We start from the raw sequence: 24425 nt of genomic DNA on the forward strand, positions 1-24425 counted from the left end.
GTTTTGAGTGAATGCAGATGAACAGAATACATAACCAACAGGCTTGCTCCAACCCAACTCAAAAATAATCAACTCCCAGGCCACCATGTGCTAGTCAGTCCCTTGGGGTTGCACCTAGCTAATGCTAGGTGATCTCCTTAGGCAAGAAGAATTCTCACAGAGATTTACAACCACAGCTGGCTGTCCCAATTACAACTTCTTTCACCTGGCTTTACAGGAGAATAGCCTCTTCCCCAAACAGCCTCCACTCTTGCGAGGGTTGACCTTTTATGTAAGCACGCTTCATCTCCACCTAAAATTCTTCAGGCTTCATAGGGTGGGATTTTCAGAAGCATTCAGCATTGGAGTAACTCTGCTCCATGGAGGTCAATAGGTATGCTTGTTAGCATTTGGAATACAGTATAACAACCATTTGTCTTGATTCTAAATGGCCTCATTGTGAATATCTATTGTTCATTTTCTCTTTATGGCATTTACAATCTGAGAATGCTGTTAAGCTCTATGTTGTTTACAATCTGTAATGAATGCAGTTAGAGGTTTGGCAATGAAATGTTGTCATTAGGATGTTCAAAAAAAATCTATCACTTCAACTCCCAAGAAATAATATTGTGAATTTTTTCTGCATGAATGTAAACACAAAGAAAATATTTATAAAACTTCTGGCCAGAAGCATGAAGAAATGGTTTGCTGTGATAGCTGATGCTGCTTCCGTTAGCTTTTAACATGCAATTTAAGCAAGCCTATATTTATATTAATAAATTTGTATGTGAGCAAAAGTAGTTCCCTCCCATTTTTGCCAGCTGGTAGGAAAATAAGTTGTGCTGTGGATACAGTTCCCTCATCAAGAATTTCCAGAGAGAAGCTATGCAATTAGTGGCTGGCACTGGGCAATATATCACCCATATATTGAATCGACAGGAGACTAAATAATATGAACGTAAGAATGGCCATACTAGGTCAGATCATCTAGTCCAGTATCTTGTCTTCTGGCAGTAGCCAATGCCAGATGCTTCAGAAGGAATGAAGAGAACATGGCAATTATTTAGTGATCCACCCTCTGTCATCCAGTCCCAGCATCTGGTAGTCAGAGGCAAGGCGGCTTTAGCATGTGTGGGGCCCCACGCCGGGACGCTAATTGTCTCGCCCCCCCCCCGCCCCAACTCTGCCCCCTCCCTGGCCCATTGGCTCCCTCCCCAAATCCCCGCCCTGGCCCCGCCCCAGCCCCGCCCCTTCACTGCCCCATTGGATCCCTCCCCAAATCCCCGCCCTGGCCCTGCCTCTTCCCCAAGCACTCCTCATTCCTCCTCCTCACCCCTCCCTCCCAGGCTTGAGCTGATCAACTGTATGGCAGTGCAAGCACTGGAGGGAGGAGGGAGGGGGGAGGAGCAGGACGTGGCATTTTTTTTCTTTTTTTTTTTTCTCCCACTCCACCGGCAGCCCCGGACGTTGCAGGGCCCTCTTAGGCGCGGGGCCCCATTGCGGGGAATTGGCCAAATCGGCTTAAAGCCCGCCCTGGTCAGAGGCTTAGCTATCTTGGCCAATAGCTACTGGCGAACCTCCATGTACTTATCTAAATTCTCTTTTGAACCCAGTTAAACTTTTAGCCTTCACAACATCCTCTGGCAACAAGTTTCACAAGTTGACCATGTGTTGTGTGAAGAAGTACTTCCTTTTGTTTGTTTTTAATCCTGCTTCCTATTAATTTCATTGGGTGATCCTTGGTCCTTGTGCTATGTGAAGTGAACACTTCCTTATTCACTTTCTCCACACCATTCATGATTTTATAGACCTCTGTCATATCTTCCCCCCCACCCCCAGTCACCTCTTTTCCAAGCTGAACAGTCTGTCTTTTTAATCTCTCCTCATATGGAACAGCTTCTGTATTCCTAATTATTTGTGTTACCCTTCTCTGAACCTTTTCCATTTCTAATATATCTTTGTTAAGATGGGCTAACCAGAACTGCATGCACTATTCAAGGTGTGAGCATACCATGGATTTATATAGTGGCATTATTATATTTACTGTCTTATTATCTAACCTTTTTCTAATGGTTCCTAACATAGTTAGCTTTTTTTTGACTGCTGCTCCCCATTGAGTGGATGTTTTCAGAGAGCTATCCACAATAACTTTGCAATTTCATTCTTGAGTGGTAACAGCTAATTTACTTTGCATTTATCAACATTGAATTTCATCTGCCATTTTGTTGCCCACTCACCCAGTTTTGTGAGATCCTTTTGTAACTCTTTGCAGCCTGCTTTAGACTTAACTATCTTGAATAACTTAGTATCATCTACAAACTTTGCTACCTCACCGTTTACCTCCTTTTCAAGATCATTTATCAATATGTTGAAAGCACTGGTCCCAGTACAGTCCCTTGGTGAACCCCCCCTAATTTACCTTTCTCCATTTGTTCCTACCCTTTGTTTCCTGTTTTTTAAATTAGTTACTGATCCATGAGAGGACCTTCTATTGTATTCCACGATTCCTTACTTTGCTTAAGATGTGTTGGTGTGGCACCTTGTCAAAGGCTTTCTGAAAGTTCAGGTACACTATATTGACTGGATCACTCTTGTTCATGTGATTATTGAGCCTCCTCTTCCTCCTCTCCCCCCCCCCAAAAAAAAGAAAAGAATTCTAATAGATTGGTGAAGCATGAATTTCCTTTACAAAAGCCATGTTAAATTTTCCCCAACATATCATGTTCATCTCTGTGTCTGATAATTCTGTTTTTTAATACCAGGCAAATTGGTTGAAACTATATAAAGTTAGACTTACTGGCTGGTAATTGCCAGGATCAGCTCTGGAGTTTTTTAAAAAAATCAATGTTACATTAGCTATCCTCCAGTCATCTAGTGCAGAGGGCTGACTTAAGCAACAGGTTACATGCCAAAATTAGTAGTTCTCCAATTTTATTTTTCAATTTTGAGAACTCTTAGGTGAATACCATTTGATCCTGGTGACTTATTACTGTTTAATTTATCGATTTGTTCTAAAACCACCTCTTAACATCACAATCTGGGACAGTTCCTCAGATTTGTCATGTAAAAAGAATGGCTTAAGTGTGGGAATCTTCCTCACATCCTCCGCAGTGAAGATTAATGCAAAGAATCCACTTCGCTTCTGATATACTTATAAAAAAATTGCTATTAGTTTTTGTGTCTTTTGCTAGCTGCTCTTCAAATTCTTTTTTGGCCTAATTATACTTTTACACTTGACTTGTCAGTTTATACTCCTTTCTATTTTCCTCACTAGGATTTTACATCCAATTTTTTAAAGGATACCTTTTTGCCTTTAACTGCCTATTTTACTCTGTCATTTAGCAATGGTGGCATCTTTTTGGTTCTCTTTTTTATTTGGGGTACACGTATAATTTGAGCCTATATTATGGTGTTTTTTTTTTAAAGTCTCCATGCAGTTTACAGGCATTTCACTTGTGACTGTTCCTTTTAATTTCCATTTAACTAGTTTCTTCACTTATGTGTAGTTCCCCTTTTTGAAGTTAAATGCTACTCTAGTGGGCTTCTCCCCTCCCCCGATGTTAAATTTTATTATATTATGGTCTCTATTACCAAGCAGTTCAGCAAGATTCACCTCTTGGACCAGATCCTGGACTAAAAGTGACTTAAGGCATATCCAAGCCTTGACACACAAAATGGTGAGTGATACCTAACTATCAGTGTCACATAGGCTACTTGCTTGTATCTCTGAGAAATGGCATCTCAACAAATGGAACCAGGAAGGCAACAAGGAAATGTGACTCATTACTGAAAGGAAAGAAACAGCACATGGAGGCAGAAGAATATGCTTTATGTACTAGGTAGCAATCAACAACTGGTACCATTCTAGTATTGTACAGAAATTAGAGAAAGTCATTTGAAGTTGGTGCATACATCATTGTGGAAGAGAGGAAAAGGAGAAATTGCCAACAGCAACAAAATAGCCTAATCCCCTCTCTTCAAACCCTCCCCATTCTCAGTTGAGATGAGCCAAATCTATTAACCAGAGAAGTCTTGTGTCTCCAACTCCCTTCTTCCATCCACCACCTGTAAGCCCTTCTCTGTTTCTAAAAATGCATTATTTTGTGTCTTTATGGATGACTTTAATGAGCTAGTTTAGACATACTGGCCTTGTCTACACTAGACCTCCCACCACCCCCCCATCAGCTTTCCCTGCCCTTAGTTCAGCACCACCATTATTAACATTAGTGGAAATACACCTTGAGACATGTAGGTATTAATATTAATATTCTGAGGTACAGAGGATCTGCAGCTCTTAACGGCTTCCTTCTGCAGTTCTGTGCACTTCTGAAATATCAGACCAGAGGCATCTCACATTGCACATCCACAAACAGAGGTATTACATATTAAAAGCCACCCTTGAAAATGTGGACCAGAGTGCCTTCTCCCTCAAGATACAACCTGGGCAATAAATAAGACTCTGATCTTCTGGTTCTTAATCCCATTCACTAACCACAGGACTGTTCTAGCCCAATTTTTTCATGTAAAAGTCAGTAACCAATTATGTGGGTGTTTAGTAAAATGACCAGTCCTCCATTTGATAAACACAATGCCATTTTTATTTTCACTTTAATTTCTAAAATGTATCTCAAAATATACAGAGTTAAAAACAAGATATGTAGAGAGAGGACTAGACAGAAGAGAAATACATTCAGTTTATTTTTGATAAGATTAAAAATTTCAGGTGGAGAAATACAGAAAGTCTGTTCCAGTGATGGGAGCTGATGACATGCTCTTGTCTAACTTTATTAGCATCAGTGAGAATTGTTTCTGTTGAAGAGGGGAAGAGGCCCCTTATAAACAAACACAGGCCTGAGTAAAAACAGAGTAAAGATCTCAATCTGGCTCTTTTGGTAAGAATTCAGCAGTGATTTATGGTTTATGGTGGAGAGGGAGGACAGGGTGCAATTAGAGATGGAAATGCACCTGTTCATTAAACACTAAACTTGCTAGTAACACATTCCATTTAGAATTCATGTACATAGTTAAAAGGGAGCAAACAAAACAGATACTGTACTTACTGTACTATACTTACACCAAATTACACACATCTTATAAAGTACACTAACCATGTAGAAACAAGCCAAGGAGTTTACTGTGAATATAGTCCCTCCCCACCTTAGTGCACTTAGGAGAAAATCCTGTGAATTGCCTCTGTGGCAGTAAAACTCATCTTCATACAGGGTGCTCTTTGTCCCCTACTAGTGCCTAGAGTTCTAGAGTTTGTTACTTATCCACAGGTCCCAGGTTTGGTCACAAAGATCAATAATCAAAATATACTCTACTTGTGCTGCCAAAATTGTGCTCATGGAAGCTAAAGAATAACCTCTCCGGAGATTTGAGCCCTGTAATTGGCAGATTGAACAGGGCACAAGACAAATGTGCAGAAAATATGCAACGTGCCATTGCTTAGTAAGCTTAGCTTTAGCCAAAGTACAATAAATTCTGATTTTACAGGGCACTCTAAGGACACCCAAGATTTTTATAAAACCAAGGGCTGAAATAATCAGGAGTTTCAGTCCTGCAGAAATGCTAAACTCCACAGGGCAGGGCCCTGAAAGAGTTCCACAGAAAATTAGCTTCAGGCCTGTAGAATTTAGGAAAGTTCAGATTATGACAGGACACTAGAAAACTCACTAGTTTCACTAGAAAACTGAGATGACATCTTGGTCGATTATTTTTTTACTCTCTTCTCTTTCACCACTTCCTATAATTAAATTTGCAAGAAGGGTTGAGTGTTTACCACAGTGGCAAAATTCCACTGGTGCGGGTCAGAGGGGGTAGGGACGACGACCAGTTACACCAGTACAGCTGAGAACAGAATTATTAATTTCCATGATGTTGCCTCAGTATAGCAAAGAGCAGAATTTGCCTGTATAGCAGCGGATTTCCCCCCCCCCCAAAAAAAAACATTCTCTGTTTGCTGAGAAAGAAGAGAGGCAGCCCTACAGTGACAGAACAATATGTGTGAGATAAAGGAAATAGCATCTTGGGAAGAAAACATGTTTTAGTTTTGAGTTGCCACAGGTTCATTAAAAACAAGGGGAAAAAACAATTATGAAAGATGCTGACAGTGTCCTTTTAATACCTGTTACCATGTAGAAGCAACAGCTTCTAAACAAAATTTTATTACTTCCCCCTGCAGTTTTAAGTCAAAGGCATCTTCATTTAAAGTGTAATAATCCCTTTGTAGTTTGCCTACTGTATCTACTAAATCAAGATGGCTTATAAATAAATCTGGTATGGGTCAACTTTGCACTGACCTGTACCTGAGCTTTTCCCAGTTATTTTTCAAATATTAGCAAAATACTAAGCTAGAGGCCCAGTGAAGAATTTAAACTTGAAATAATTGGGCCAAACCATCCCCAGCAAGGAGTCAAGACTGACTGCTCTATGGGTCCAGTTATAGAAGTATTCCTCCTGGGCAGGAGATTGCTTAGGTGGCATAAAGTCACAACAGCAACTCCTATGCCATGCTTTTGTTCCTGGTGCAGATGCATGACCTATAGGAGTAGGGAATTGTACTCAAGTAATCCTGGGGTACTGGGATGACCCTTTGGCAGGAAAGGCAAATTAGAGCAGCTTTTTAGGGTCTTGCTTGTGCAGAGTGGCTCATCAGGAACAAGTGGGCATAAAATGTTATTTAAACCCACTTTTGCACGCCTCTACTGCATCTGTTTTCAGTAAAGTTTGGTGAATTCCCTAAAGAAAATGGCTATAAAATTTCACCACAATAAGTGGCTGAATTTTCTTCACTTTTTTTGCCTTTCCTTCTCCCTTGTGTGCCATTTCTAGACACGTTAGCAAATTTTGAACTGCGCCATTTTGAACTGCACCAGGAGTACTGCACCAGAAATGTGACTTTAAGAGAGACACTCAGGGAAGGTGAACAGACCACAGGAGTTATTTGACTAGAATTGTGAGCATTAAATACTTACGATGAACTACTTGCAAGTTATATAGAGATGAAGAATTAGTTGCAGGAGCTATCCAGCACATAAATTTCAATAGTGAGAAGTTTGAAAAAATGAAGCATTTTGTGAACACTTTATATATATATATATATATATATATATATAAAGTGTTTATATATATATGTATATATATATATACATATAGAGAGAGAGAGTTTAAATTCTATGAATAATTTATTCACTCAATTATTTGCTCACCTGTAGCATCAAGCCATCTGGTATACATGTGGCAGTGGCTTTCAATTCAGTGAGCATGGATGTCAGGCACATATCTATGGAGAGGTAGACTTTCATACACAAGTTCACTTTTCCGTGGATAAGAGCAGATATAAATGAAAAGGTATGGTAGCATGCATCAGAAAGCAACCATTGGGCCAGATTTTCTCCTGCCCCATACTTTGTCACCCTGTGCACCTGTGTGAAGTGGGAACAAAATGCTCTTGTTCTGGTTATTTGGTAACATTTTTCACCCATTTCATGCCCACTTTGCACAGATGATGTTCAAGACAATGCAGAATCAGGTCCTGAACATATCCTGTGCTGCCAGGCATCTCCCTTGTGTTTCTGCTTGAGCATTTGAAGGCCAAAATGCAGCTTGCTGTACATAAATGTTGCACACTGAGGGGATCTGGGCTGTAATCTCATTCCCCAAAATATAAATATTTAGCATTCCACTGTGTTAATCCTAAAATGCTTAAGCAGCTTTTACATGAGATGCAAGGCTTGTAAAAAATCAGATGCATCTTTAAAGAACAGAAAACTACAGGACTGAAGAGGCAAAGGCCTCCAACTAGACTATTTAAACAACTTATCCTTGTGGGTTTACAAGAAACTACCCAAGGTTCATTTTAAAAAAAATCCATTTTAAAAAACTTCTATAGGTTTCTCAACTAGAGCGATTTCCTGAGTTAGTTATTGCTCAGAGCTAAATGGCTACACTGTAAGCTATTTTATATTGTGAACACAGAATATGCTATCTGAAACTGTAGCAGAGTTAGCTCAGAAACCCTGTGCATTGGCATGACTTTGAGATGTGCACATGCATTTGAGAGCGTTAGACACTTTATGCTCTGAGTTTTGCTTTGAGACCTTTCAAGCCTGAATCTAACTGTGGATGAACCACTGAATTCCAGTCAACAGCTGAACCAACAATAAGGAACTACATTACAATACATGGTATTTGTTGGTTGCATGCCACCTCAGGTATGCACAAAGTTCAAGGACCAAATTCTATCCTAAAATACCCAGCCCCTGCTGAAGTCAGTGTGATCAGCTTGCCTGCATTCTGTGGCCAGCTTTGACAAGGAAAGAAGCAAAGCCCTGTCTGCAAATAAATCCTTCTATAAATGTCATACAAAGATTATTCACTTCTTATTATAAACTCTGGACATTTAGAACCATTAAAATGATTTATGTGTAACAGACATTGAAAAATCCTGGCTCTATTGAAGTCAGTGGCAAAACCATCAGGGGTCTAGCTTGGGGCCAGGATTTCATCCCTTGCAAGGTTCCATATTTATTGTCAGTGACATCCAGAGAAGATGTGCTCATCTTACAAATCAAAATGTGATTTTTCTGTCAGCTCAGTCAACTCAACCATATCTGAAATTCAAGCTGTGCTCTTCTTTGCTTCTTACATCATTACCTGTCAAATAATCTGAAATTAGAATTCATCTGGGAATTTTGCTGATACTTGAGGCAGATAAAAGTCCAGCTTGTTTTTCCAAAGCTGTTTTGGCACTATATTGCCAACATAGCATGTTTGTCAGTAAAAATAAGTAGATGTGACTTAAAAAAAATACAGAGACTGATCCAAAACCCCTTGAAGTCAAACAGGCCAGACTTCCAACAGTTTAAATTGGTGTGACTGTCTCACACTGTTGACACTTGATTTTGTAAGTCTGCATTTAGCCTTACTGCATTAGCTATTCCAATTTACAATCTGCCCAGTGGGAGTCTTTCCATGGCATTCAGTGAGCTTTGGATCAAACCCATAATCCCTGATACCAAGAGAATCTGAAGACCAGATGCATAGAGATAGCAGTTATGTTAAGTATACAGCTGACTTTTTCGGAACAGAATCATACTTTAGAGGGACTAAAATAATACATCCATATATTTGTAGATCTAAGCGTTCACCGGATACCACAGGAGTCTCTGAGGGACCTTTGCATTGTTTATCAAACAGAGATGGAGGATCAGAGATGACAGATGAGCAACATCATGGTGAATGAGTCAAAAATATGAAAGCCAGAAGAAAGACCAGATGGCTTGAATCCTGCCATGTTCCATGGTTTGGAGAGCAGGAAGAACCTTTCATCTGTTTCAGATAGTTCTGTAAATGTCAGTAGAGCTAGGTTCATTTACACTGTTGGAGGATCAGGTCCCAGGATTTCTTTGGAGATCACAAATTGAAGCGTATCCTAAAGAAGTCACATAGGACATTTACTATGGTCTTATTACCTGACACTGGTTGTAAGTAAGTAGGGCAAAGTAGATAAAAATAGTTAATTTTCAGCCCACTGATGCCTCAGAGCATCACTTTGGTCCTGGATAGATCCAGCTGGAAAATGGCATTTGCATTCCAGGGGAAATTTCTGACATCCATTTTTTTTTTCGTTCCACTTCGGAACAAAATCAAAATGTTGACATTTACCACAGAATGGAAGTGTCAAGGTGTTATAATATTGTGACCTAACAGCATCCCAGTGCAAGAGGGCAAGGGGCTCAATGGTCTCTGGTGGGGAGTTTCAGCTGGCCTGACCAGTTCAATGTACCCCAATTCATTAACGTCATAAACTGTATTTGGCATACATCATGTAAGGTATCACTGGAAAATGGATCACTAATATTCTTATGTTATGTATGTTCAGTAAATGCCCAAGGGAGCACACAAATGTGGAGAAAATGTGGGAATAAAATGTGTTTACTAGACAAGCCTGGGGAGTGGGTAAACATGTTTCCCCCAGACAAAGGACAAGCTGATGCCTCCAGCCAGGTGTCAGAGCAATCACATGTCAAGAGGCCATTCATTTGCTTCAAACAGGGCAGCCACAAATCATTTTGCATTTTAGCAAAATGCACCCCATTCGGGGAAGAAACCAACATGGAACTTTGTTTTATTTTAATCAAAAAACAACCCAGTGCTGTATTTGAATTGAAGTGATTGTCAACTCCAGATAAGGTAGCAAGCTGCCAGTTGTTGGAGAGGAGAAGGAGACACCCTTAGACATCAGATGTCAACATATTTAAGTATAAGTATAACTGTCTGCATAAGAGGTCTTGTATCACCTCTGAATTTGCCTGTTTTTTGTTAGCAGTGTCACCAAGCTATCCAATGTTTAATCTTTTGGAGGTTTTCACCTACCTACATGAGACAAACTATGCTCATTTTAGTACTAACAATTTGTGTAGGTATTAAAACAATTCAAAAGGCTTGTTAATTGAATTGCATGTAAGTGGCCTGTTCACATAGCTAGGACATTAAGAGATCCTTTTGGAATTGGACAGGTGTTCATTCTAAACCCCTACCCAGAAGGGGGAGGGGAACAATTTGAAACAAAGTTAAAAACAGATTGAAAACAAAAGATAGGCTGGCTTAAACAACAGCCAGCAATGGTGACATCCCATGAATCCCCCATTGAGCTGTGACACCTTTATATCAAAAATGAGAGGGAACTATAAATGAACAGAATACACATCCTCTGAGATGCAGTGCCATCCCCAGGGGGACTGATGCTCTGACAGGCTGTTGGGAATGAAGGATTTATAGGCTGTGGTGAGCCAGATAAAAGCTACAGTTATACTGTAGCTAAAACCTAGGTTCAGCTGAGAACATTTTTTCAGGGTCTGTTCTCATGACCCAGATCCTCAGCTGGTTTAAATTGGTGTAGCTCAATACATTGAAGGTATCTATATGTTCAGCGTTTAACCTAAGGCTCTTCTGGATTCTGAGAAATTAGAGTAAATGCTGATTTTGTTTACTTTATGCTGAAATAGGTTTGTCTAAGGACTTTAGGTGCTTAGACATCTGACCACCCAAGACTTGCTCTTATCTACACCTCATCTGTTTTGTGCATCTGTTGCATCTTGTCATGAACAAGATTAACTCTTCAGGGCAGGAACTATGCTTCTGGTCTATACAGCTATTATAGAGCAGGCTGTGTCTCTCCCTGCACCCACCCCAGGCTGTTATAACCTGACCCAAATTTTGGATTCCCACGGGCTTTCAAACCCACTGGTCTGGGCAGTGTCCACATACTCTCCCTAGTTTGGACTCTTGGTCACGTTCCCAAGATGTGGACTCTTTGGGGTGGTGAGGACCCCAGCCCCAAAGTCCAGATGACCTTGGCCCCAAGGCTGGTATGGAACCCTCAAGTTTCCCCAGTAGCTTATGCGCTCATGTCCTCAGAGATCCAGAGACATGTGACTGTTAAGGTAAGGAGAGCACAGGTTTTGCAGAGGAACTTCTTAGACACACTTTACTCAGACAGCAAAAGAGATTTACAGATGTGTGTAATATGGGGGGTGGGAGAGAGAGAGAAATAACACACCTAAATACAATTCCCTCCCTCTGAATCCTCTGCACTCCTTGGAGGTTGAGTCAGCATCCTTCCATGAGGCTAGATCCCTCCAACCTTCCACTTCTCCTGCTCAGTCTTCTGAAGAGAGAGTGATCCACTCTTGCTAGAGAACCTGACCATTTTAAACACAGGGTTTGACACCTCTTCTTGCTGCTGCTTCCATCCTTCCTGCCACTGAATGGAGTGGGTAGCAGGGGATCATTTATGCTCAGCCTGTCACCTCCATGGAATCATCCAAGTAAGATTATTCAATTGTTGGTAGCCCTGTTTCCAGTTCAGACATGGTCTGTCTTCTGCCATAAAAATGGATGTTTAGTGCCATGCTGAATGTTAGTCATAATTACAGTTCATAAAACTAAATGGAATTTATAAGTTTACATACTGTCACAACAGCGGCTAGTACAATGAGGCCCTGATCCCTGACTGAGGCATCAAGCTACTACTTTGATATAAATAATATCAACTTGCTAATGTTCTTGAACTAAACAAAGCCTTATCCCCAAGGAAGGCAGCAGGAGGTAAATGTGGCTGGTCAAAAGCAATCTGTGCTCTTCCTCTGGAGCAGTTTCTCCCAAACTTGGGAGGCCGCTTGTGTAGGGAAAGCCCCTGGCGGGCCGGGCCAGTTTGTAAACCTGCCGCGTCCACAGGTCCAGCCGATCGCAGCTCCCACTGGCCGCGGTTCGCCGCTCCAGGCCAATGGGAGTTGCTGGAAGCGGCGGCCAGTATGTCCCTCAGCTCATACCACTTCCAGCAGCGCTCATTGGCTTGGAGCAGTGAACTGCAGCCAGTGGGAGCCGCGCTCGGCCGGACCTGCGGATGTGGCAGGTAAACAAACCGGCCCGGCCCACCAGGGGCTGTCCCTACACAAGCAGTGTCCCAAGTTTGGGAAACACTGCTCTAGAGTAGTACTGTGAAAGGGCTTCTGGGCACCATTCCTAAGGCTGGTTGATATGTGAGTTTCTCAAAAAACAGGCCTTGCCCTCCCCCTGCAAAAAAGTTTCCACACAAAAAGTGTTCAATACAAATGTCAGTTTTTCTGAAATTCTTAACACATATGTAACTCATTTTTGAAATTGACATTTTATGTTTAACCTCCTTTTTTTGTAAATGAAAAATTTCAGTAATGATCCCAATATTCTGATAAAAATGTTGATAAAAAGCTCAATTAAACGTAGCAGCAATTAAGTTGCAAAAAGTGGGTCTCTTTCAAACCAAGAGGAAGAGGAAACTTGACCGATTTTTCATAACCTCGATTTTTCAGCCAGCTCTCACTATAGTAGGTACAAGATAGCAATCAGGGTGCAATTCACAGCCACTTCTTACTGTGCTGTTAAGATATTGAGAACCTGGAAGCCATAGTACAGGCACTTATGCTGCTGTTATGGGAAACAGTCCATGAAATAAGAAATGTAAAACTAATATGGGAAAGAGGTCTCCCAGAAATGATTGAAAGCACCTGGCTCATGGCAATGGAATTCATTCCTACATGCAGTTCCTTCCATACCAAACCTCTGATACATATTCTCTTGCTGCAGGCACTGTTCATTTGCTATTTTAAAAGAAGAGCGCTAGATGCACGACTAATTGTTCAGATCATTTGTAGGAAAGGCAATGGGGGTTCTTTTGAGGTTAAGAAACTTGTCTCTTGGGAGCCAATCTGTTTACTTTTAGGTAACTTGATTACCCATCTCCATGTAGGAAGCAGCCACTGTGCTACAATACACAGCTTTTGAGAAGTTCTGTGTAATATCTAGTTTAGAGCTGGCCTGTATCAAAAGTCCCAAGCTTTGGGGAGTGGGTTTCACAATCCAAGGCCAGAGCTCAGTTTTATGACTGTCCTGTTTAGATGGACCCATGGTAATGGTATAAATGGAGACTAAGTGAAGGAGAGAAGATTACTGTCACTTGATTGCTGGAGACTTCTCTCTCCCTCACTCACTATCACACACACATGCAGATCGTTGCTTCCAGCTAGTTAGTACTCACTGTTTTACCAGTGGAGCTAGGTATGTTATTTTTCATGGTTTTTTCATCTATGGTAATTGCTGCCAGATAGATGCAATTTAGAATCCATTGTTTGCAATGCTTCTCGTGTCCTCAGTATTGAATCCTGAAACAATTGAAGCTAAAATGCTTGCTTGGTTATTTTTCCAAAGTTGTGCTTTTCCTTGCACACCTATGGCTAAAAACACTGGAGCTGATAAATCCAATTGCTGTACTATTCACCTAAGGAGTGTAGCTCTTACTTCCACAGTGCCTAGGCATTTTTAATGTTTAAAATTTGGTAAGGAGGGATCATGAAAATTCAGCTCATTAACACCATCTTTCTGTAGCACAAATGGAAGTTGTGTCTTGCTTCAGTATATTAGGGCCCCTATTCTACTCTCACTTATACAAGGGAAAGTCATTGAGGTCAATGAGAGTAGCACCTGAACAAGGTTACATGGTCCAGCTCTTCCTTCAGAGGTGTGAGAGTTGCTGTTGTAATCAGTGGGAGTCAGAGGCATTGGGTCAGAATTTTTCACTAACTACAGACAATGATCCAGAACACCAAGCAAGTAATATTCAACAGGGCAATTCTACCGGTGAATGTTTCAGTTTTATGGGCAGTGAACTACCCTTTCCTTTTACAGGGCTGGGGAGTAGAGAAAACACTAACATTAATATACTGACCATTACATATATTCATACACAGTGCCCACCATTAAAGAGTCGACACTGACCGAAAGGTGGCTTTAGATTAGTAGCTGGGTTACTCCAGTATTTACTAGTCTAGCAGAATATTCTGTGGTAGCTCAGCCACCACCTTGTGGAAGTGGTTAGCAAATACTGAGTTTTTATGGCAGACACTGAATGCCTGCAGGGCTTAGTACAGCTCACATTAAAGTCAGTGGAAAGATTCCCATTGATTACAATGGGAATTGGACCAGGTCTCTAGATTTTTAATGAAACCATATGCTACAAAGGCTGACATTTTGCTGCATTTGTCCAAGATTTTCAAGGCATGTTCACAAATCACTCTTCCAGCTCTATGTCCTGTGAGCTCACCATTTCAGTCTCCTTTTTCCACTTCTTCCAATATTCTCTGTACCGTGTGGCTTCCATAAAAATGATCACTTTCAGTTTGGCAGAACAGAAGATTGACACAGGCACATATAGTTGAAGGTTTTTATTAGCCATTAATTCTCTTCTCTTGCCCCAAGTTAAGGCTGGGGAAAAATAGGAGTTTGGTCCTTTTTTCTTTCCATTTGTCCTCCCCGCACACCACTCCCTTTTTTGCATGGCTGCTTGCTGTACCCTGCTTTGGTCACACAATCACATCCTTCCTGCTTTATAATTGTGCACAATTATAATACCACAAATCAACATCCTGTTTAAAATCTTCCCACCTGATCAACAGTTAAATTTATCCTTTGGGTTTTAGCATGTTAAGGGCCCAAAGTCCCAGTCTGGCTGAGCTGTGCTTAACACAGTTAATCAGACTCAGCAGAAAGAATTCCTCATGATTCTGATCCAGACCATGCACCATCACAGGAGCGACAGGGGAAATAATCCACCTTGTTCCACTGCCTAAGCTACCTGGACCTTGAGCCACGGTGCACAAGATTCAAGGGCTCTGCATTCATTTACTTCCCTCTGCCACTGAGTAGATGGGCAGGGAATGATTGTAGCCTTGGCTCAGGCCTGTTCCCCACAATGCACCAGGGACGAATGGTATACTACTGCCCCATCAATCAAGGTAGGAGCAGAGTGGAAATTATGATTCTCAGAGAGCCATATTTCCTTCTCTGCACTACTCCTGGTGTGTTGCAGCAACACAAACCTCCTTACTATAGGTTTGGGACACAATCTTAACCCCATAAAAGTACTTTCCCATACTTATCTTCCCTTACAGATACTCTTCAAAATATGGAGCCAAATTCACTCCTAATGTAAACAAGTGTAACTCTATTTTGATCTGAATGAGGATGTTTCTTATATATATAGCTGTAAGACTTCCAGTAGCAAGGGCACCTTGGGATGAATTCATTATGAACAGGAAACTGACACTTCACCCTTTAGAAACAATCCGCTTTGCTAATTGTTCATATAGTGTACATCTTCTTTGTTGATGGCAATGCATTTGACTGCAGTAAAGGGAGCAAGTCCAGGAGAAAAAGGCCCAATGAGTTTGTATTTATCAAAGTAGATCAGCTGAGCTGATGTCAGCCAGATGACAAGGTAAAAGGATGTCCCACACAGCTGTCAATGGTATGTAAATACAGAGAAACAAAGTAGCATAATATTATATAAATCATCTCACTTGAAAAAAATTATTCCTAGTTATACTTGACATTTCTGCAATATTCTAGCTTTTGAATATAAAGGCATTAGTTGAAACTGTCCTGAATTATCTTATCCATCTGATTTCAATCAATAACTCTTAAAAAAAAATTAGTCAATTAGCTGAATGGCCCTGATGAAGCTGAGGTGTTAATAGACTACTAACCTGAAGGCAAAAATAGTCTGATAATACAAACAGTGATGAGTGTACTACTGAAGGTTTCAGGCCTGATTTTATTTGACACTAAGGCCCCTCAACACCATTCTGGCAATGGTAAGTGGCTTGAAAGTGTGTGTAAGTTTAAAGCCCCTTCAGCCTTCCAAACTGAGAAACAGGCCCTTAGAATTCGGAGCTGTTTATTCAAAGCCCATCTCCCATTCCATGTCTTCCCAATAGCCTCAGCCACCAACCCCCCAGTGATAGACTGGTAAGGGCCAATTCCTGGAATTTAGCACCTAGTCTAAGTAGCAGTCTGTGTGCTGTCTAATTTCTGGCAGGAGAGGAAGTCATTCTCTGCCAAGGCCATTGAATATATGCAGGACCAAACCAATAGTACCCACTCCTACTGCATAATTTAGTCCTTATTCAGACAACCCTACTACTTAAATAAATGCGAGCTTTACTTGAGTAATGTCTGCATGATAAAACCCATAATGGCCCAGCTCTTGAGCATATGCTTAACTCTGAAAGTTTGTTTTCTTAAATCTATTCCTATTTAGCAAAGCACATAAGCATGTGCTGAACTTTAAGCACATGATTAAGTGCTTTGCTGAATTAAGGCCAATATTACTAAAATGTTAATAGAATCTCATCCTTTCACCTGAATGCTCTACTGGACTTCAAAATATCAGGGAAGCTCTAGATTTTACTGAGACTCTATGCAGACACCTTTTTCATGGCATGTTAGGTTTCAAACTGCTTTCTTACAGTATGTACCAATACAGAAAGCTCTGTACTGCATTCAGATTGGCAGAGTTCAATTAAACCTTGACTTAGTGGACTTGTGGGATATAAAGTTTATTCCCAGAAATAAAGTGAAGGCCACAGAACTCAAGAATGGCAGAGTGTCAAGTGAGTTATCTAAATCATGCCTTTCTATAGGGAATTGAATTAAATGTTCTGATTGTTTATGCAACAAGACAGCAATCATACTCTCATTTTTGCTTTCCTTTTGCACATCCAAGGTTAATGTATGATAAAAGAAGTCAGGTTTCTGGAGATTACGTTGAATAAATGGATCAGAATTTATGCTTGTGTCCTGTCTTATTTTAAATCCGTACAGTAAGGGTTTGTGTCAGATCAGCAGAGTAAATGGACTAGTTCTCTGCTTGCTAGAATCATGCCAAATCTCTTTTGAGAACTGCTCATTTTACCACAGAGGGCACTATGAAAAGAAGACTACACCGTATAAAAATATAGTTAGGCACTTAGTGGCATAGGCACTGTGAGGCTTAGTTTCTTACCATATTCTGACTCAACATGTAATTGCTTCTTAAATTGCAATGTATTGTGTAGGATACAAAACAGAAATATTGTGGTCAAAATATGTTTGCCTGGACACACTCAGTTACAACCCAACACCCATTATGCCATCTGCAGATTATTCCAGCCAGAAGTCTGAGTGACTTTTGGGTACATGCTTGTAGAGGCACTGCCTGGTAAGGGAGTATTTGTGCCAAAGCATTAGCTCCATGCTGTTTAGATCCAGAATGTCTCTTTATAGCTCCAGTCATGAGCAACCCTATGGAATAGTTCTTCTACAGGTTTGGAATCTGTGAGAGTTTTGCACAAAACACGCTAAGAAATGACTCATAATGTAAGTGTATCCCCTCAGCTACAAAGAAGAGAAGTTAGAGCATAAAAGAGATTTACCACCTCCAGCAACAGATTCTGTCCTTTCTACAGGGTTTCCCTTATTCAAAGGAACAAGCCACCCCAGCTGGTGCTTTTTCTTTGGGTTATTAACAAAATAACAGCTTAGCTCAAAACTAGAAGTTCCTGGCCCTCTTCTCAGCAGTCCATTAGCCCCCTGAAGGGCTTTACTCCTACCACTAAGTGCAGGTGCTCCCGTCAGGCATTTTCCCCCAGCTGGCAGGGAGACCTTCTTCCCCAGTCCTCTCTGACCCACAGTCCCCCCTGAATCCTATGCAGGGATCTCCCCTTTTTACCCTTGTATCAGGGCAAGAGACTCCAGAGCATGCACACTCTCTCAGCAGGTTCATCCTACAATACAGGCATCACCCAAAGCCATTCCTGGTTTCCCTTCTCTCTGAGAGAACAAGCTCACTCTAACAGGAAGCCACACCTCAAAGATCCCTAACATGATGCCTGATAAACTGCCCTGGCCCAAGCCCCAACCCATCATCTGGGAAGTTGTTAATTAGGCACAGGTGGGGCTGAGCCCAACTTCCCATTAAGGGCCAGTCCACCCTGCAAGAGAGGGTGAATATGTACCATGCTAAGTTGACATATATATAATGACTGGATACAGAGATCAAATATTTAGATGCATAATTTAGAAGATTACCTTGTAACCAATAGGTGATAGAACAATCAAAATCACATCTTGGACTGCAGGAGCCAGAGCTCCACTCAGCACAACTGAGGACACGGATAGTAAAGGTTATATCCCTGGGGCTGCCAGAGGCCAATTATCTAATGTATGCCTCTGGGCTGCTCTAATTTACACCAACTGGAACAGACCCCAAGGAGATGTTAGTCAGCAAGGACAGCTGGACAACATTTCACTCCAGCCTCTCCCTACCCTGGACATGTCCTCTATAATGGAGAACCAAAGAGCAGGGTAGCAGAGAGCCCGTTACACCATCTGGGATTCCCCTACACCAGGAGAATCCATGGCTGCCTGATAAGCACAGCACCAACTAGGGCATAAGACAGGATCTGGCTCATGGACTGTGAAGCTATTTTAATGAAACGACAGAAAATAACTCTCAACTAGGATTTTTTTTAGCATTGTGCTATCATATTTATACAACATAGTTTAGGGTCAGATCATGGCCCATCCCCACAATGAACCAAGAGGTTCCCTCTGCACACAGGCCTTACCCATCCTGCTTGGGTAGGTAGCATAGCAGTGCTTGCAGAGATCCAGGGATCCATGCTGGGAGTGGTTAGCAGAATGGACTGACTGGAGGAAGAATGAAGAGGACAAGAGAAACCCACATCATCCTCCACCATCCCTGAGGGAGAGAAGGACTGATTGTAAACACATAGCCCATAAAAGTATTTCATTTTCATGCCATCCTTCTCATCATGGGGAGCATCCTTTAGAAAGGGTCCACAAGGGCAGTCACTGCCTGCAGAAACTGGGTTGCCAAGGAGTAGTCTAGTGAGGACCTGGGAACCCAGAGGTAGTGTGGAGGCAAAGGGCCTCTGTGGGGATCACACTCTCCAGCTGATCCCACAAGAACCGTGCGGCTAGGAAAGACAGTCTAATTGACAGGACACTGGCATATGATCTGAGAAACCAGCATTTGATTCTTGGCAAAACTACAGCCTTCCTGTGTGACTTTGGGCAAGCCATGTAAATTATCCTGTGCCTCATTTCCCCATTGTAACATGGGGGTACTATTGGGGTGTTGTAAGGATAAAAGCTATTCATGACTGTGAGTTTCTCAAGTATTACAGCAGTGAAGGCCATATGAGTGTCAGGGGGATAGAGAACACATGAGATTAGTGTAATCTCCCACTGGCCAGGCACCCCCACCACATCAGAGCAATTAGCAAAACTTTCCACCGAAGGAACAGTTTTTCCCATGGTTGGGGACATTAGTTCTTTAAGCATAATTAAAATTGAAGCACATACAATCACAATCCCTCTAGCTTCTATTAGAATAAAATGCATGCCACGTAATTTCATATTATGTTATCAACATAATTCTTTGTTATAAACCAATACTTTAAAGGCTTGATGCTACCAAAACAGTTGTGACCTACTGGGCTTTGCAGGTCACAAAAATGTCACAGATCCTGGTTTTGCTGGAAGCTGCGCTACCTACTCAGCAGAAAGCCTGGCTGGCTGTGGAGTTTTTAAAAAAATCAATCGCAAAAAAATGCACTTCTGTATTCTTTCTGATTGGTTTTGTTTCCCACATTAGAAAGCAACACATGCTAATATGAATCAAGAAAATATTAAGGGGTAGATTATGCCATGTCCTGAATGGGTGTGAAATAGAGGGAAGGAGGTCTTCCCTCCCCACCCATTGCACCTAAATAAATGGGCCAGGCCCAATTTTGGCTGTTCTGGGATGAAATCAGTGGAGATCTCTCCTTAACAACTAATGGCATCATATCACCCTATGAGCTTAGAGGCTGCCATTGGGGTGTTTCTTTAGGCTGTTTTTGCCTAGGCAAAATTTGGTCAAAATGTTCCAGGGACAAACTAGTGAAATGTGGTAAAGTCAGCAACCTAAAAGCCAGTCAATTTAGTGCTCATGAAAGGTGCCAGGTTCATTGACAGCCCTTGAGGGTGAATTTTTCCATTTAGCAATAGAATAAGTTCAGTAGGGGCTGCAACAGTGTCCGTTGCCTCATGCTAGCCCAGTCCATGTGCCCTAACCCTGACCATGAGGAAACTCTTTAAGGTGAGAGAGTAGTTCAGTTTCCAGGACCACTTGTTTTTCCATCTCTTCTCTTGAGACTACCACTTGACACCCTACCCATTCGTGGCAGAGATGTTTGCAACGAGAATTCCTGTTCATTAGGAATAGTGATAACTCATTTCTCATTTGTCACTAAGCACCCATGAGATTGCTATATATTTTCATTTTATATTCACTACTTACCTGGACTGGACTAGACTCAATGGCGTAAATATTACAGCCCTGATTCTCATTTACATCTAGGGGCCTTTATAGTACTCTGTCAGTGTAAAGTGGAATTAGAATTGGACTAAATTAAGAACATAAGAACGGCCGTACTGGGTCAGACCAAAGGTCCATCCAGCCCAGTATCCTGTCCACCGACAGTGGCCAATGCCAGGTGCCCCAGAGGGAGTAAACCTAACAGGTAATGATCAAGAGATCTCTCTTTCATTTCATGCACTCTACAAATCCTTTACACTGACAGAGTGGTGTAAAAAAGCCTGAGTAAAAATATGGCCCACAAGCTTCTTTTTCTCAGTGTAACAACAACAACAAAAAAGACATCATTATTTATTAGGGAGTCTCATGGACTCTAGACTTTCAGGCCAGAAGGGACCAACATGATCACCTAGTTTGACCTCCTGCACATTGCCAGCCTCAGAACCTCACCCACCCACTCCTATGGAAGGTCCATAACTTCTGTCTGAGTTACTGAAGTCTTCAAAACTTGATTTAAAGACTTCAAGCTACAGAGAATCTGCATTTACTCTTGCTCAAACCAACAAGTGACACATGCCCAACACTGCAGAGGAAGGCGAAAACCCTCAGGGTCTCTGCCAATTTCACCTGGTTGAAAATTCCTTCCTGACCCCAAATATGGTGACCAGTTAAACCCTGAACATGTGGGAAAGTCCCACTACTCAGGGGAAAGACACCTGGGAAAGAAATCTCTGTGGTAACTTAGAACCTCCCCCGTAGTGTCCCATCTTCAGCCATTGGAGATATTGGCTAATAGCTGTCGCGGATGGGCCATATGCCATTCTAGGCAACCTCCTCATACCATGCCATCATTTTATACCATCCCCTCCACAAAATTATCAAGCTCAGCCTTAAAAGAAGTTAGTTTCCCCCCACATTACTCCCCTTGGAAGGCTGTTCCAGACCGTCACTCCTTTAGAAACTTTGCCTAATTTTAAGCCTAAACTTATTGATGGCCAGTTTATATCCATTTGTTCTTGTGCTAACATTGACTCTTAACTTAAGTAACGCCTCTCCCTCCCTGGTGTTTATCCTTCTGATGTATTTAGAGAGCAATCATCTCTCTCCTGAGCCTTCATTTTCTTAGGTTAAACAATCAAAGCTCCTTATGTCTCCTTATGTAAGGTAGGTTCTTCATCCCTTTGATCATCCTAGTAGCCTTTCTCTGCACCAGCTCCAGTTTGAATCATCTTTTTTAAACATGGGAGACCAGAATTGCACACAGTATTCCAGATGAGGTCTCATCACTTCCTGCTAAAATTGTCAAATTACTTTTTGAAAATAAGCTTTGAATTCTTCCAAGAAGAACAATTATATAAGATTGATGTATTCTAAATAGAAAACACCATGTCTTGATTATTTTATTGGTAAATAAAAAGTAGTTAAAGACTATCACTTGGAAGACTATCACTCGGTAGCTAATTGTATTTTGAGGTTGTGCTTCAGGTCACGGGAAAGCCACGTGTACTAGTTTTTGAGTTACAATTAAAAATTGTATTGGCATATTATTGTACTATTCTGCTGTGGAAAATAGGAAAACCACAATAAAACATAGAAATATCCAAACAGTAAACAGTTAGATACATCCAAACATGAATGCCCTGATGCAGCAATAACCTATACATGTGCTTACTTTTATGCGGGGGGAATAATGTAAAGTTAATCTCAGGGATCAGGGCCTAAACGATGACGCAGCACTGCTGTACAAATAAACGAAAGCAGTTACAGAAGCTAAGAATATCTTTATTTGAAAAAGATAATGATTGAAATATATTTCCTTCCTTTCTTTCTTTTAAAGGGTGGAAAACAGCGATCGCTCACTCATCTCCAATGGGGTAGTGTTTGAGGTCTTGCCCCATTCTTTACTTCTCTGCATATGAGGGATCATGCACCTAAGACACCCCCCGTTATGCCATTGAGCTCCAGTATATATCCTTGTCCCTAACAGAAGTCATATCAACCAATCTCCAACTCAGAATCACTTCTTACAAGGCCTCTTTTCCCCTTTGTTTCTGACAGCTTATTACGACTGATGTGGAAATGTTATATAAAGCAAGCTGTTCACCAGAAACATTATTTATGTTACACAAACGCTGTCCTGACATGACACATACTGTATCTGGCTACATGCATTAAACAGATTAATTAAATACCTCATTATCCAATTCCCATCTTATCACCACCAGTTCTGAAAAATATATATGTTCTGATGAGGAAAATCACTGCACCTTAGCAACACTGTAAAATGTATAATAATTTGACATAAGAAAGGTACCACCATAGCAGAAATATCTTCCTACACCCATGTGGGTGCTTTAAAATCTGTACTTGAACCATGCTCCCACAAAAGTATAGAGTTTAGGAGCTTTTATACTGTACCTTGATTTTTATCATAACAGATGTCAGGTTCTATTTAAGACAGAAGACATGAGAAGCAGAGAGGGGACAATTTTGCTTTCACCTGCAATGTAGCTTTCCTTTAGGAAAGTGACACAAAATATTAGCTTATCTGCTATTGTGCATTGGGGCAAGTGTGAAAAGATTTGCCGCAGGTGCTGTTCTAAGTGATGAGATGATAACATCTTATCAATCCTATAGCTATACAGTCTTTCCTTTGCTTTCTCTTTCTCATATGTCCTATTTAGATTGCATCTAGGTATAAAATCTGAATCTGATCGCAGTGCAAATCTGGAATAATTCCACCCATGTCAGTGGAGCTACTTTGGATATACATGCAATCTAGAATGTGGCCCATAGATGCTGGATATGATCTTCTCCCATGTATATTAGATAGATAGATCGATTAGATAACTTTTTCACAGTGGGCATCCCGCTTCATCTCATGGTCACATCATCAGGGCTGGTGCTACCATTAAGGCCAACTAGGAGGTTGCCTACGACGCCAAGATTTGGGGACACCAAAAAGCAGTGCCCCCAATTTTTTTTACAGCGTTCTTCTGGGCTGCCAGCGGCGCGCTGACATGGTGTGCGGCTCAGACTCCCTCTCCCTCCCAGCGCAGCGGCCGCTCCATCCCATGCGATTCTTGTCATTGCTGGTGGGGGCGCTGGCAGCTGAGCAGAGCTCCGCAGCTCCGCTTAGCACAGGTGGCACGAGCCCCGCGACGGGCGCAACAGCAGGGCTTCGGGAGGAAACGGGTGGCTGCCTCCTGGCTCAGCCTCCACGGACAGCCCCAGCAGGGGGCATGGAGAAGAAAAGAGCCTCGGGCGGCGGTCTGGTGGAGTGGAGGAAGAAAGAGGACCCCGACGCAAGGTAAGCGCTTCCCCACAGCTCGGCCTCGGGCGCCTGTGCTCCTGACCCCTTGGTCCTTGGCTGGTCCCTGCTCCTGCTCCCCTTGTGCATGGGCGGCTGGAGAGGACAGCAGCCTGCAGAGCTGAACTGCCCCAGTGGCCCCTCTCCCTGCCCCAGCCTCTGCCATGCCCGGTATCTGAGTTCAGGGCTGCCCAGAGGGGGGGGCAAGTGGGGCAATTTGCCCCGGGCCCCGCAGGGGCCCCCATGAGTATGTCAGAGGCTCCCCCTGCCCCACAAGTAAGTCGAAGGCTCCTGGGAAAAGGGGTAAGAGGCATGGTAAGGGGCTGGGGCCAGGCACGCCCCCGACCCCATCCCCCACAGCCCTGACCCCCAACTCCAAGCCCAGCCCCTCTA

The 24425-nt window shown here is 42.0% G+C and overlaps 1 protein-coding gene across 1 annotated transcript in view; it reads left to right on the forward strand.

Annotated features, from left to right (window-relative positions):
• TMEM196 (transmembrane protein 196) overlaps window positions 1-24425 on the forward strand; it is a 107851-nt gene that overhangs the window by 59086 nt on the left and 24340 nt on the right. The window lies entirely within an intron of this gene.

The sequence above is a fragment of the Malaclemys terrapin genome, chromosome 2 (assembly GCF_027887155.1).
Source record: "Malaclemys terrapin pileata isolate rMalTer1 chromosome 2, rMalTer1.hap1, whole genome shotgun sequence".
NCBI classification, from domain to species: Eukaryota; Metazoa; Chordata; order Testudines; family Emydidae; genus Malaclemys; species Malaclemys terrapin.